The 16,794-nt window shown below is 38.1% G+C and overlaps 1 protein-coding gene across 6 annotated transcripts in view; it reads left to right on the top strand.

The window, feature by feature from the left end:
• LOC127863594 (uncharacterized) overlaps positions 1-4,315 on the top strand; it is a 40,897-nt gene extending 36,582 nt beyond the window's left edge. For 5 of the 6 annotated variants that reach the window (XM_052403180.1, XM_052403179.1, XM_052403167.1 and 2 more), the window contains 4 exons: positions 511-786; positions 2,191-2,318; positions 2,732-2,914; positions 3,656-4,315. The gene's annotated coding sequence lies outside the window, so the exon portion shown is untranslated. The remainder of the gene's footprint in view (positions 1-510; positions 787-2,190; positions 2,319-2,731; positions 2,915-3,655) is intronic. The other variant, XM_052403168.1, reaches the window with a different exon arrangement.
• Positions 4,316-16,794: the final 12,479 nt, after the last annotated feature.

Raw genomic sequence — 16,794 nt, 5'->3', positions numbered from 1 at the left:
GTGTATGCTCTTTCAAAAACGACCAATCTTGATTTTTTAAAATACATTCTCAAGAACTGATGCAATTCATATAAACAGTGACACTTCGTTTCGAGTGTTTGTCGCTTGAACCCAAAAACGCAAATTGCGCGTAGCTATGCCGGCAGCAACAACTTATTCCGAGTCTATAATGTTTGACATATATATTTGCTATCGAGAGAAACATTCATTTTTTGGCTTGAGCCGATGTTGTTGGCTTGAGGATTTAACAACTTTTTGTTGAAAGATACGAGCCTATTTCTGAGAAGACCGGGTTTGATGCGTGGGACTTTTAAAGTGTCGTCCCATATTAGCCGGTGCAGACAGCACTGTTTTGGACGTGTGGTCTTCGATTATTGATAAAAGTATTGACTTGACTTTGTTCTAGCTAGAAATTCAGTGAATATCCATGCCAAATGGTAACTAGTAACAGAAAATCTTTGATAGTGATGACGTAATATCCTGTGTAATGATTTTATTATTTGACTTCAGCCACCGGTTTTCACTGCACTGCCTGCTACCGGATCTAACATTTTCGACGGTCTCAAACACGCCACCGAAACCCTTCACACATTCAGCGTCACCGATAGCGACAACACCGTTACGTGCTCTGCAAGAGCGCCGGAAAACGCCCTTTTTGAAGTGGTCGCCGGCGTGGCACCAAGTAATAAACTGGAAAAATCAATACCAATTTAATCCTCGTTCTGGGAAAACTGGGCTTAATGCATGTGCTTTAAAAGTGGTCTCTGAGCGGACCCAGGCTAAAAGGTGATGACACTTTTCGCTTTTATATGTTGTTTTCGTTTTTATGAAGTCGATTCTACACGAAAATCCAGCTTAAGCGGAAATTGTCGTCCCTGATTAGCCTGTGTAGACTGCACATGATAATCTGGGACGACACTTTACGACCATACATTTAGCCTAGTTTTAAATGAAAAGACTCAATGGAGTCACGGATAAATGCGTTTTAAGGTCACATCAGTTTAAGTTTTATATGACCTCGTATATAATACTCATTTTTAATTGGCTAAGTCAGATAACGCGGAGACATTATTTTCTACTGTATGCAATCACAGATGTGCCTTTTATCATACCGTTATGGTGATATCAACGTTATACACGATGCAGGATCAACGGGGGGTTCACAGGGCTTTACACACGAGCTGGACAGAATGTAAACACAACGTTAAGAACTTTATTTTGCAAATATCTTAAGTTTTTGAGATACATTTGCACAAATCTTTTGTGCGTACAAGAAAGTTTTTTATCCAGCATTTTATTCGGATAGCTTAAGATTAAAAAACACATCATTGAATACGTCTGAAATCGGTGCCTAAATTTCACGTTGCGTGCAGCATAGGCGTGTACATGAATGCGTTACAAATCAATTTTTGGAAAAGAACACAGGCTTATTAAATCAATTAATTCTGATGTATTTCACATTGCCATAAGCAGCATTAAAACTGTCTTTTATGCACAAGTTGAACATCTCAAGAAAAATTGTTTAAACAAATTATTTGAAGAAGCACCACAAAATTAATTGGATTCCTGCATCAGCGCTAATAACAAACATTTATCGAGCAAGTTGCCAAAAGAGGGCATTGAATAAGAACATGGATGAAATAAGTGAGTTTAAAGCACGGACATCGGTTAAAAATCCCCACTATTTGGTATAAACACGTGCGAATGTCGAGAAGTCTTCTTGCTTATAATAACAATGTTATGTAATGTTTCATTTGAATGTTGTTAATCGTCGGTGAAGTAGGATTATATAACGCATTTTTTCAGATAAAAACATTTTTAACACTGGGTATGGACGCGCGATCGGAAAACGGGGTTAAATGCATGTTGGAAAAGTGTCGTCCCAGATTAGCCCATGCTAATTAGCACAGGCTAATCAGGAAAGGCACTTTTTGCCTAAACTTTGTTTACCAATAAGAGACTTTCCTCACAAGATAAATGCAAAAAAGAGCGGAACGTATCGTCCCTGATTAGCTTGTTCGGACTTCACAGGCTTATATAGGACGACACTTTATGTCCCGTTATCCCTATCGTCCTTGATTAGCTTGTTTTTACTGCACAGGCTTACATAGGACGACACTTTACGCACATGCATTAAGCCCCTTTATCCCAGATTGAAGCTCATATAATTCATCGCTTGAACGTTTTCAGGATTTACAGTTAACATAAGGATGGGGGTTACGCTAAGAGCAGAGAACGGACCTTACGTCATCAACGTCGACTGCTCAGATGGCGACAATGACGTCACTGCGACGTTCACACAACCAGTGATGGATACGGTAAGTTGTCTGACGTGGGCAAATTTACCGGATTTACCGAAAACCTAACAAATAAACCGGTATGTAAGTTTTCAACAATAGATGTTCAAGTAAATGTCGTTACACCGAAACCAAAGGAAACCAAACAGTCATCCCTACCAATGTGCCTTGAAAAATAGATGTTCAAATTAATGTTGTTATACTGGAACAAAATGATAACCAAAAAGATCATCCCTTCAAATGTTCCCTCAACAATAAATGTTCCCGCTCATGTGGTTACACCGAAACCAAATGTAAACCGAAAGTCATCACGGCACCTTAAAAAGTGCCCAAATAATAGATGTTCAGATACATAAGGTTATGGTAACCAAAAAAAATAAAAATGACGCCTGGCTGTTAAAGGGATTATTTTGATTGTCCTTCTGTTTTGGCAGCCGCCGACCGTTGTATCCGGGATCCCCTGAAGTTCCCCAACGTATCTGACGCCACTGTCACGCAGACGTTACTCGGGAAGTTTACAACTACAGACCCAGATACGGCGCGCTCTGTGACGTCACCATCCACCACCGTGTATGAGATCAGAAATGTGACGTCACCGGTGAATGTTTCTCAGCCAGGTGAAAAGTCTTTAGAAACATTAGTACACAGTTAGTTTAGTTTAAACCTATTTATTTTAGCTCAGTTGCATTGCAAGCCTAAGACTTATCGTAACGCTATCGAGTCCTTTTCTTTTCTTGGGTAGAAATAGAACATAGTGTATTTTGGGGAGATCTCAAGATCGCTATCACAGTGGGGATCGGACCCACGACCTCCTGGTCATGCCGCATCATGCGGCGTCTCATCTGGGTCTACGCTGTTTGCCAAGGCCTTTTTTCTAGACGCTAGGCATAAATGGGTTAATTTCCGTCAGAATTATTTTATTATATATATATATAAGGCGCAGTCAGTCACTATAACACGTTGTCAACCAGTATAAGGCGCTGTCAGTCGCTATAACACGTTTTCAACTAGTATAAGGCGCTGTCAGTCGCTATAACACGTTGTCAACCAGTATAAGGCGCTGTCAGTCTTTAAAACACGTTGTCAACCAGTATAAGGCGCTGTCAGTCGCTATAACACGTTGTCAACCAGTATAAGGCGATGTCAGTCGCTATAACACGTTGTCAACCAGTATAAGGCGCTTTCAGTCTTTATAACACGTTGTCAACCAGTATAAGGCGCTGTCAGTCTTTATAACACGTTGTCAACCAGTATAAGGCGCTGTCAGTTGCTGTAACACGTTGTCAACCAGTATAAGGCGCTGTCAGTCTTTATAACAAGTTGTCAAAAAAAGACCATAGTTTGTTGTGTTATTTCAGGAAATCCTCCAGTAAGGATAAGAAGTTTATTGCGGCTGATGTTGACACATATCTCTATGAGGTTAGGGGAAACATTGGTGAACGCTGCCTGCCCGACAACACGAAAATGTTGGCTCTGTACAAGGTCAACCCCAACGCTGAGTGGGTCTTGAAACACAAACAACGCATGAAAGCCGATTAACCGCGTCTTAAAATTGTTCGACAGAGACTGAAATTTTGCTAGCAGAGAGAATGGGCAAAACCTCGTATTTAGCGGTTCTGACAAAAGCCCTCCATCCCATTTCTGTGTATAGCTCTCATTTCCATTTAGAGCTCCAATAACTATTTTGAGCTCCCATTTCTATTTAGAGCTCACTTGTGTTTTTAGAGCCCTAATGTCTGTTTAGAGCTCCAATTTATATGTATTGCTCCCATTACTATTTAAAGCTTCTTTGTTATTGTATGTTTTCTGCAAAGTATTATACATGTATTATAATTACTGATGCTGGCCCTTTTTGACCCATATCCGACAGTGTTGTCTCATTACATTTAATGTTATGTGCATCACAAATGTTGCGCTAAGTTATTTCTTGTGTTTGTATACTAGATGACTATTAGGAATATGTACTATAATAGTAAATATGGCTATACACATGTTATTAAATACGTCTGAAGATGAAAGGGTGTGTTTGTATTTTTTGTAGTTGTAAGACTTAATCCTTGTATAAATTTGTATTTGGGACAACAGGGCTTCATGAATGTGCGTAGAGCATCTTTCCAGAATAGCCAGTGCAGTCCGTACGGGCTAATAAGGGTGGACACTTTCCGGCGGATTTTTTAAGCGTAAAGGAAGTAAACAAAAATCCCGTCTATACGGGAAGTGTCGTCCCTGATAAGCCTGTGCGGACAGCATTAAGCCCTGTTTTCTCAGAGTGCGGCTCATTATAATCCATGTTTGCGATTGAATAGGAATACTTAAGGGTATTTACCATAAACTCCCTGGTTTAATGAAAGAAATTTCTGATGTAAACACCATCACCAGCACATATTGGGCATTCCACACTTTATAGCCGCTTAATTTTCCGAGCAATTAAAACATACCAACATAAAATCATGTAAGTTACCTTTGTACCCATTGATCTCCATACTCAAATACTGTAAACTTAACTCAAAAACAAAAAATGACAGAAAAAGATCATGTCCCGAATAATAATGCGTTTTACAGTATAGACTTCAATGACTAGTTTTATTCCAAAATTATATTTTAGCCCCGCTCTGTGAACAGAGGGTTTAATGCATGTGCGTAAAGTGTCGTCCCAGATTAGCCTGTGAATTCCGCACAGGCTAATCAGGGACAACATTTACCACTTTTATGATGTTTTTCGTTTTAAGGAAGTCCGTTCTTAGCAAACATTAATTTAGGCGGAAAGTGTCATTCGGACCGCTTATCTGGGACGACACTTCGCACATGCATTAAACCCCCCTTTCCACAAAGCTAGGCTTATTTAATTAGCGTTAATCTTTCATCTTTACTTTATTTGTAGAAACCATACGATCATCCTACTGGTTCTACCCAGGGTTTTTTGTCTGAAAATACTAAAATTAATACACACATCAGTGTATTAATATTACAGACACTCGCTCGCTGAATCAATATTGCCTTGAGTTAAGCGAAAAGACTTCAAACACAAAATTGCGAACAAACTTACACTATTATTTAAGGGCTAACTGTATCCGATAATTAAAACCAAAATCTTGATCCGCGAAACTAAATGACTGATTGACTGAGTGAGTGACTTTGTGATTGAGTGACTGACTGAGTGAAGGAGTGAGTGACTGACTAAATGAGTGATTGATATGCATCTATTTAAAATGTATTCTTCACCATTAAGGCATAATAATGAACGTATCGAAACTACTGGAAATGCGTCCCTGGGTTCTCGCTGTGATTTGTGTTGGAAGCTTAAAGTGATATTATGGGCATCTAACAGTATGAAGGCGTCTATCGCAACCGTTGTGTTTATTTCTGGTGTGTTCACTTCATATACACTTATATTTGTTAATGCAGCATCAACCTACTAAAACAATATGCTGGAAAGAGCAAAATAATCCATTTGAATGTCAACCGTACTTTCGTTTTGACAACTGACGACAGAAATGATTCGATGAACGATGTGAGTCTAAATGCAGTTTTCATGCAGATTCGTTCATACGACACAAAGACACAATTTTGTTTTACGGATCGTTTCGGCTTAGAGGACTGGGTGAGTCATGTAAAATATAGAAAATAATACATATTTTTTGTAAACAACTGGTAGCAAGATGAGTTGTAGATAATGGGTCAGTTACCACATTTTAACTAATTCTTTTGACCTGTTAATTCTTTTCAGCTCAATTCAACAGTGAAAAAATGCCCATACTATCACTTTAACAATTGTTTATTTTCACGCTGTCTTGTTTATCTATTCATCCATTCATTTTTTAACATGATCGTCCGTGTTAGTGAGATAAACAACTCTCAAATCTTGAATGCAGCGATTAGGTGTAATGAAATGTTTTATTTTCCGTAGTTCAAAATACAACAAATGCTTATATATAATGGTTAGACTTAACCACCAATCACTCAAACATCAATAATTCTTTAAGGGGTCCATATATCGGAAAAGTAGCACCGGAATCGGATTCAGGAAGACAAAATCACATAGATTGGTCTATCTTATTGTTTTATTTCACTGGAATGTAAGGTGTACTGGGTTTTGCGCTTCTATTAAAAGGGTGCTGCATTCTTATCGAAATGCACAATTTAAACTCAATAATTCTTTAACGAGTTGAGACATCGAAAAATTAACACCGGATTCAGATTCAGCGACACAAATTCATAGAGATTTCACTATCTTATTGTTTGATTTCGATGGAGCGAACGAGCTAGCGAGCGAGCGTATTTCATTTGTGAAGGTAAATAGGACTGCGTGAGAAAAGGGTGCTTAATGCAAAACATTTTTTGATTATAACTTTTTTATTTTTATGTTTTTTTTCATTTTTTTTTCAAACTTTTAAACAAGACTATAAACTGTTTATGTTTTATTGAAAACAAAAAAATATGTTTTTTTTTCATTATATGATACATATGTATTTTTTTATTTATTTTTTAAAAATTGATAACTTTTGAACGGCTGTAGATATCTTAAAAATTCCAACGAATTCGTGATCAGCGTGGTCATAGGCATATAGAGATAAACATCTTTTTATTTTATTTCAACGTTTTTTTTAATAAATAAATTATTTATTTATGTTTTAAATGTTACGGACATAACATTCCGCATCTATCGCTTCAATATCATGTTCTTAATTCTATCCTACAGTTCTGCATTATAAAACAAACGTTTACAATATAGTTAGGAAACTAAATCACTCGCATCATGCCAACAACTGAGTCTGGGATTGAAGCCGGATCGCCGTGGTGAGAAGCGTGTATACCGTAAAACAAAAGAGTGTCTTTGTGTCGTATGAACGAATCTGCACTAAAACTTAATTGAGATTCACAAAGTACGGATGATATTCAAATGCATTAGTTTTCTTTTTCCGGGATGTTGTTTTAGTATGTTGATACTGCATTAACAAATATACATGTGTATGAAGTGAAAACACCACAAATAAACAACGGTTGCGATAGACACCTATACGCTGTTAGATGCCCATAATATCACTTTAAAAGAGCAACCGACATTGATTGCTATTAAAATCGTTGATTATACACTGATTGATACCCAGGACAAAATGTTCAGTACATAACCCAGAGGGGTAAATGAGAAAACCCAATAGTGACCAGCCAGGCAGCCTCAAACTGTATGCGGCTTCGGTCAGTATACGATTTGGGGTTGCCAGACTGGTCAAGAGTATATTTACGCAGTTATTACTTAGTTGACACTGCATCTGATGAACGGCCGACGTTTATGGTCATGCCTTTTCTTTGCATCAGAGTGTGCAAGGCTAGTATCAGTTTTAAAGATCAATTAATCTTATTCCGAAAGATGCAATCAAAAACGTATATCACGCAGCTTCTAAGAAAATCCCATTCGCCCAAATGCAAGCGAGCAATAAACATTCACCTCAATAAATGCACCACAAACTCTCGTCTGTCACGTCGCTGCCAATGGCATACATGTTGCAGACACACTTAGGAAACAGTTGTTAACCACTAAAGGAATGGGCGCGATCGCGAAATGGCTTTTCATCCAGAAGAGAAAGAGAACTCATTACAAATAGGCACTACTTTCGACAATCACCACGTGAAACAAATATCTTAGTGTGTTTTCACCATAAATCAGCCAATCGTGATGCAGCGACTATTTCCGGAATCCCCGGCAAAATGTGAAAATTACCATGACTATTTCCGGAATCCCTCGCAAAATGTGAAAATTATCATAATTAACCAGGCAGTAGCGCATGCCCACAGCATAGTCCGCATACAAAGCAACTCTGAGTCTCTTCGCAAGTGCAGCAACGCTACATTACAGTGCACACAACATACATTCATTTATCTCTTGCGCTAATCATCACCGCTCAATAACAAATCACTCAAAACACAATACGAAATCCGCTTCCAACTAATTTCCACATCCACTTCTACTTTCCTTTTGCTGCTTTCACGAGCCTGATGCTTTCACTTTCACTTTACTGGCGCAATCCGCAATTACATGACTTTGCTCACATACGCACGCAAATTAACAAAGCAACATATCACATACATAGAGTAAATACACAAATAACAACGTACTAAATCACTTGGCTTATATCTTTGCTCTTCTCAAAAATCACTGCCATCAAATGCCCCTCATACGCGCTATTCGCTATGTCGACAACAGCCCTTTCAACATAGTAGTACATAGCCCTACAGCAACAACAACAAGCGATTGAGGAAAGACACAATGAATTTCTCGCAAGTTAGCAGTCAGAATAGCTTTGTATCAATGTATAACACCGACTTGTTAAATCACCATTTACCAGGTGAATACAACTGCACGATGTTCCAACGACTTTTTTTTTCAAAATTCAAAACTTAACGAAAGCCCAGTAAACTCTCTCATCTGATCGAGTGTGATTTGATTTGATTTTATTCGAGTTTAAACGTCGTGATGATAATGGCGATGATGATGACGATGATGATGATAATGATGATGATAAAAATGATGATAATGTTGATGATGATGATGATGATTATAGTGATGATGATGGTGATGATGATGATGCTGATGATTATGATGCTGCTGCTGCTGCTGCTGATGATGATGATAATAATAATAATAATGATCAAAATAATTATAATAATAATAATAATAATAATAAATGAGTATATTTACTATTCAGCCTCCGACGTTCGTTTCGGGAATTCCCGGAACATCTGCGTCTATTTCCGACTCAACCGTCATCGCGACGTCACTTGGTGTATTCACCGTTACTGACCTTGACATGACGTGCAGTATTACGTCAACGGTGACATCAGTGTATGAGATCAGACCCTTGACGTCACCGGCAGATCCTCAAAAGCCTGGTATGTTTCTTCCAAATACAGCTTGGCATAATACAACTTGTCCGGGCGGAAGATGTATATTTCATGATGAATTTTATTATTATAATAACTACACAAATAATCCGTCTTTCCAGAATTTCGAATCCAATGACCTTAATGAGCCCATTCTAACGCGTTTCCGCTGAAATCCACGGGCTTATAACAACAACAGCGTTGTGTCTAATCGCTGTATTAGTACTAGGCGCTTGTCCCAAGTTTGTGATGATGGGAGTTACAAACGCAATATTATTTTATTGATTTTGATAGATAATTATCCAAAAACAAATATATATTTTAAAGATTCTTCCAGATCACGAGTGCTCTTTTGCTCTTGTGAGTAAAATGCATTCATTCTGTCGTTGAATCAATGATATATTTTTTGAAAAAAGCTTTTTGCCAAACTGTGAACAAGACCATATAAGATCTCGAAATTATGGATAAATTATGAACAATCTTTATCAGAAACCCATATCAACTCTAAAGCAATCTTTGTTTGACATCAACAAATGTTTTATTCAAGAGTTCCAAGTGTGGATCATTGCCGCCTTTATTCAAGCGTCTATAGACTTCAATGACCAGGCGGTTCCGGTGCCGTTGACGACCACGTGTACGGACGGAAACACCGCCATCACGGGCACGTTCAGCGTCAACATTGTCGACAAGGTTTGTATTTTATCATATGAGTCGCGTTATCAGGCTTAATGCAACTGCGTAAAGTGTCGTTCCAGATTAGCCTGAGCAGTCCGCACAGGCTAATCAGGGACGACACTTTCCGCCTAAACTTGATTTACGGTAAGGAGGGACTTCCTTGAAAGTAAAAATACCATAAAAGCGGAAAGGGTCGTCCCTGATTAGCCTGTGCGGACTGCTCAGGCTTATCTGGGACGACACTTTACGCACATGAATTAAGCCCAGTTTTTTAAGAACACGACTCATTTATTATCAGATGAAAATCGATGGTATAACAACGATAGTATAAACTTGAGCTCTTTACTATCGCTATTTTTGGATCAAACACGGATTTTTCTAAAAATTGGAGAATCTGTTTTTGTCAACTACGGAAGAAAAAAAAATGTCCAAAAAAGTGCTCTATTTGATTATTGTTTATGTAGGAAAAATAGGATAATTAGAGCCTTGTACTACCACGGTTCTTAGCCCCGAATGAATCTCTATCCAAAACTCACATTATATTCTCTATTTAAGTCCGCGCTCTGAAAAAACAAGGCTAAATGCATCTGTGTAAACTGTCGTCCCATAATGATATTTGCCAGTGCAGTCTGCACATGCTACACAGCGACGACACTTTCCGTTTTTTTTTGTGTGGAGTTTTACGTTGAAAGGAAGTCTCTTCCTCGCGAAAATCTAAATATTGCGAAAACATTTGACCCTGAAAAGCCTGTGCGGAATGCACTTTAGGCACATTCATTAACAGGGTACACAGTCAACGGGGTTTGCCGCGTTAAACACACGTTTTTTTTTCTCTTCGCGATTTAAGCCGCCGGTGATATCAGCACTTCCGGCGAGCGGACGGCTATCAACGACGGTCTTCAGACGACCGCCGCAATTCTCCACACGTTCAGCGTGACAGACAGCGATTACGCCATAACGTGCTCCGTGAGGCCGCCGACTTTTGTCTCCGGCATGCCCGGAAGTTCCGCGAGCATCTATGACGCCACTGTCACACAGACGTTGCTCGGGAAATTCACAACTTCAGACCCTGATACAACGAGAAAAGTGACGTCACCGGCGAATCCTCAACAACCTGGTAAGGTAATCATTGATCATAGTGTGAATGCCTACAATTTTAAGGCTCATGAACCACCACAAGGGTACATTTAGTAATGTTCAATTTGTCATTGTCGGTTCATCGGTTCAGGTACTGTATGTATACTACAAAGTACCCGTGGTACGGAAAATACATACTAAGTAAGAAAGTACCTAGGGGTAACACCGGATACCTTTAAGCGTATTATTTGTACACGGGGTACAGTTAAGTGAACTTAAGAGTACTTAAGAGTACACGGGGTACTTCTAAATTGTAACTGAGCCGACAAAGCAATTGAACCAATAGAAGTCTCATCGTCGACCCGTCTGTTCATTCATCTTTAAATCGCAGTTATTTTGCATTAGTATGTGCGATTATAAAACATATCTCCTTCAATATTAATGTAACAGGGTTCGGTATAAGAAGAACTTATACTGCCTTGCTATATGAGCTAGCTTTTATAGCGACGCGGTACCGGGTTCGATCCCCGACCACCTTGGGGATCGAACCCGGGACCTCCCGGTTCCAAATCAGGCAGACACTCTACCGCGTCGCTATAAAAGCTAGCTCATAAAGCAAGGCAGTATAAGTTCTCCTTATACCGAACCCTGCTACATTAAGAGAGTTATTTCGCTTTGTCATGTTATGGGGCGGCCTATAACTGCGTTAATATTGAAGGAATGATAAGTTATATATAAATAGAGGCATTTTAGTAAAAGAGCAGAGCTTTGATTCTGGCAATTCTTTCAAATAAAACATCGACATTCGTGACATTTCACAGATAACGTTTTATATAATATGTAATTGTTTCCTCACGAATATCCCAAGCTTGGTTAAATCGCGGCCGCAACTGAGTCTTTTCAAATTTCCTTGTAAACGGCCATCTGATCTGACAGTTTCTTCTTTTTCTATGTCTAACAATACAGTATGACGTCATTAATGTGTACAATATGACATCATGTATGTGTTCAGTATGAGTCATGTTAACGTCATATATGTGAATAGTGTGGATCATCTTGACGTTATTTTTTGGTACATTATGAGTCATGTCATATATGTGTATAGTATGACGTCATATATTTGTTTAACAGAGATTGAAGTGTGGATCAAAAGCACCGTAACTCAAGCGTCTATCGACTTCAACGACCAGACCGTTCCGTTGCCGTTAACGATAAAATGTACTGTCGGATACGTCGCGAATGATATCACGGGAACGTTTTACGTCAATATTGTCGACGAGGTTTGTATGGAACTGTTTTAATAAGCATTTTATTCATATGTATAATACCAACTCTATAAAAACAACAACAACACTTTCATGGGCGCTACGTAATTTAACATAAATGGATTTCAAACTAACATAACAGACGTGACGTGTCATGGTCAAAGGTTAAGGACACAATTCATGTTTTTGAAAATATAATTAAGCTGGACCAATGTAGGTTTGTAAAAGGAGCAATTTCGGAATCGTTTTGGAGCACAGTATCAGCGACATGCATTAAGAAATTAAAAGTTAATGGCATGAATTAATAGGTATGACATTTCTGTTCAGATTTTTAATGGATTTCTTGACAGATTTTCGTATTAACGTAAAATATCATTAAATTGAATAAGTAACACAACTATAAGATCTGGAACTGTTTAAAAACGTAAACACAAGGAAAAGATAAAATAAGATCGTGCTGTGAGGATCGAACATAAAGGAAAAACTGACTCTGTACTTCTGAACCACGAATGCTTGTGAAACTATTACGTAGTTTAAACCAAATGTCGGTGACACATTGTTTTGCTTCGACTAACAGCGATTTAAACGCTTTGTAATTTTTGTACCAATTTTCAAGCATATACTTTAACTATTTTTTATCAAGATGGGAGATATATCTTGCCTGTTTGAATATTATGAAAACTAACTTTTTGAATCAATAATTTTTTTGATTTTTTGATTTTTTTCATTTTTTATTTAAATCTTCATTTCTTCAAAAATCATAAAATAAATCTATATTAACAATAACCATATTATCTTTCAAAATCATCAAACAAAAGTCATGACTATCAAGCAATCGTCATTTTGTCAGAAGATATATTTTAACTTAAAAAAAAGGAATTTCACAAGGATGTCCACTTTTCCTTCTATTTATTATATGCATCGTTCTGGAAAACTGGACTTGTGCGTGAAGTGTTCACCCAGATTAGACTATGCCTAAACATAATTCTCGTTATGAAGAGAATTAATGTAATCGTCTCTGATATGTCAGTGCGGACAGCACAGGCTAATATGTGACGACAATTGACGCGGATGCTTTAAACCCTGTTTTCCCAGAGCAAGGCTCATATACGTATTGCCCATTTAAATTACAGTTAATTGTTTAACCTAAGCCCCCAGTGATTACCTTACTACCCTCTACCGGAAGTTCCATCAACGATGGTATGCAGGCAGCCGCGGCGACTACCCATACGTTCAGCGGCGACCATCCATACGTTTAACGTCACCGACAGCGACGACGTTGTCACGTGCTCCATACGAGCGCCGGAATCCACCTTTTTTTGAAGTGGTAGCCGCAACTAGCCCAGGTACATGGTTTCGCAATTATCCTCCACCTTTTAATTGCTTTTTATTAACAATGATAACTAATTTTAATTTGTCGGCATTAAATTTCTTTTGGTATAAAAAACGACATGAAAATGAGCGGATATTTAATTTCCAAACAGAAACATAAGTCGGACTCTGGAATCATATATTCGTAACCAAACCACGAAATCAACGATAATTCATGAGTTTCCTTGGCATGCGCGTTGTGTAAAAATGACGTCTCTATCAAAAAAGTTGGCAAAAATACCCGAGCGGTTTACGAAAAACAAGATTTTCGTTTTTTTAGTAGCATAATAGTTTTTGCCATTGCTCTTGGTGATTCCAATCGGTTTAGAATATCGATATTTATTAAAGGTTTCGTTATAAAATCGGAATTTGACCTTTAATAATGATTTTACAGTAATTGCTTATTAACCGAAACGTCGATCAGAGCCGCCGTTGTGTTTTCTATAGTCATTTGTCTAGTGATGTAAAGTTGCTTGGATTGCCTTGTCAGTATGCAATAATATGCTCTCTTTTCCTACTGAAATATAAGCCAAACGTTTTCAACACAGATTCAAACAGGTCGTTAAATTCGTGATAACTATATATGATGCGTATAATATTCACAAACAATGTCTGTAATGAAAATGGAATAAAAACGACTTTTTTTTCAGCGTTCAATATCCGCGTGAAAGCAGGAGTGACGTTGGCTGCAGCTGTCAGTCCGTACGTCATGCACGTTGATTGCACAGATGCCGTTACCGCCGTCAGTTCAACGTTTACCCAGCCAGTCCTTGATAAGGTACGTAATGTTGTTGTGGTATCGAAAACAAAATTGAGTATCCATTGATGTTTGTATAAAATTTAAGAGAATTACATAAGAATTACAAAACTGAAAAATATTTGAAAATTGGTAAAACTTTAGTGAAGTTATGCCAATTTGAACATTTAAAAAAAATGTTTTTTTCTCCTTGAAATCTTCAAAAATACAATACACATATCTTACATTGCTGAGCATGTTTTTCCAGCTGAAAATATGATAGTCCTAAAACATGTTATGACGATTTACAAACATTTCATGCGCAACACTGTCAGGAGGGTAGCTATATTTTAAATTAACAGGACCTAGTTGTTCTCAGGCCTCAATAAAATGAAACTATGATTTATGTTTAGCCACCATATACAGAGCAGGTAATCACGTGATAGTCAAGATGACTACGTCCATGCCAAGACAGTTATTTTTCGGCGTCTTATACCCTTTACTACATTAATTATCTTTTAAATGACGCTCACTATCCAGCCATATTAGTAAAATGTTTTTCGTTTCATATTAAAATTCGCTTTAAATCTTGACTTTACTACCCGCCGATTTTCTTAGTGGAGCTGTAATTAGGTCATCCCGCTAAGTTTTATGTTTGAGCCGAGATCTAGGAAAATGTGATTAAATGCATGTGCGTAAAGTTTCGTCACATATAAGTCTTTGCCGTCCGCACAGGCTAATCGGGCACTACATTTTCGCCCATAACTTAAATTTTGCTCAGAAGAGACGGCATTTTTAAAGAAGATTACAATAAAGGCGGAAAGTGTCTTCCTTGATTAGCCTTGTACGACACTCTACGCACATTAAGTCCGATTTTCCCAGAGCGTGATTCATGTGTTGCATTCAAGGTTTTATGCTTTCCAGTGGTTTATAGAGAAATATCAGTCAATTAAAAATGACAATGCACTGTTTAATACAGTGAAAGTAACAGTGAAATAACGTTATTGTTTATATGTCGTGATGCCATTATTTTAAAGTAATTCTCCAAGTTAAATACCAAAAAAGTCATATGTAAGCATAAAATATAATTTAATTGCTTCGCTGGAAAATCGATTTAAATTCACTCGTGATCATAGATTTCTTTATGTGATCAAGCCTGAATTAAAATCCATATTCTTCCAAATCCACCAAATATCCTCTATTTCTTTTATTCCGAGTAGCCGCCGACATTTTTATCTGGGATTCCCGGGAATTCCACTGACGTCTCAGACGACACCGTGATTGCGACGTCACTGGGAAAGTTCACAACTACGGACCCTGATACCACGTGTTCTGTGACGTTACCTGTGACAACCGTCTATGAGATCAAAAAAGCAGCGTCACCGACCGATCCCCAGAAACCGGGAAACAATTTAGTAAAAATAAATGGGCCGCGCTCTGTGAGAAAGGGGTTTGATGCATGTGCGTTAAGTGTCATCCCAAATTATCCTGTGCAGTATGTATCAGGAACGACACTTATCGCTATTATGATATTTTTCGTTTCAAGAAAGTCTCTTCTTAGCAAAAATTCCAGTTTAGGCGGAAAGTGTTTACCTGATTAGCCTATGCGGACTGCACAGGCTAATCTGGGACGAAACTTTGCGCACATTAAACCCCATTTTCACAGAGCGGTTCGCTTAATGTTTTTTTAAGGGAGGCGCCGTAATAAACATAACACATACGTAAACATAACACATAAGTAAACATACCACATAAGTAGACATAACACATATGTAAACATAAAACATAAGAAAACATAACACATAACTAAACATAACACATAAGTAAACATGACACATAAGTAAACATAGCACAAACGAGTTTCGTTCTTGGAAAACGGGGCTTAATGCATGTACGTACAGAGTCGTCTCAGAATAGCCTGTGCAGTCCGCGTACGCTCATCAGAGACGAGATTTTCCGCTTTGAAATATTAATTCGTGAGGGCTGAAATCTAGTTCCATTGCATTACAGAGTTCGAAGTGTGGATCAGTAACGCCGTTACCCAGGCGTCTATCGACTTCAATGACCCGCCTGTTCCCCTTCCGTTAACAATCAAGTGCACTGATGGGAACGTTCTTAATGACATCACGGGGACGTTTAACGTCAACATTGTCGACTTGGTAAGTTGCGTTCACGTTATTATAGGGTATGGGAATCCTGATGAATTGCTTGGAAAGCACTAAACTATTTGTATAATTTTAAAAACTCTTTGAAAAACGACCAGCTCTGATGGTTTAAAATGCACTTTCAAAAACTGCTGTACATCGTTATATATGTTCATTAAACAGTGACACTTCAACTCGATTGTTTTTCGCTTGAACCCATGCACGCAATTCCGCGTAAGCCTGCCGGCACACCTTTTATGCTGTTTGCTTTGGAGTTTAATTACGTTTTGTTTGAAGAAATGAGCCTCGCTCTGAGAAGACCGGGTAAAATGCATGGAATTTTCAAAGTG

This window comes from Dreissena polymorpha, unplaced genomic scaffold (assembly GCF_020536995.1).
Source record: "Dreissena polymorpha isolate Duluth1 unplaced genomic scaffold, UMN_Dpol_1.0 chrUn018, whole genome shotgun sequence".
In the NCBI taxonomy this organism is placed as follows: domain Eukaryota; kingdom Metazoa; phylum Mollusca; class Bivalvia; order Myida; family Dreissenidae; genus Dreissena; species Dreissena polymorpha.
This window is presented reverse-complemented; position numbering and strand designations above follow the sequence as displayed.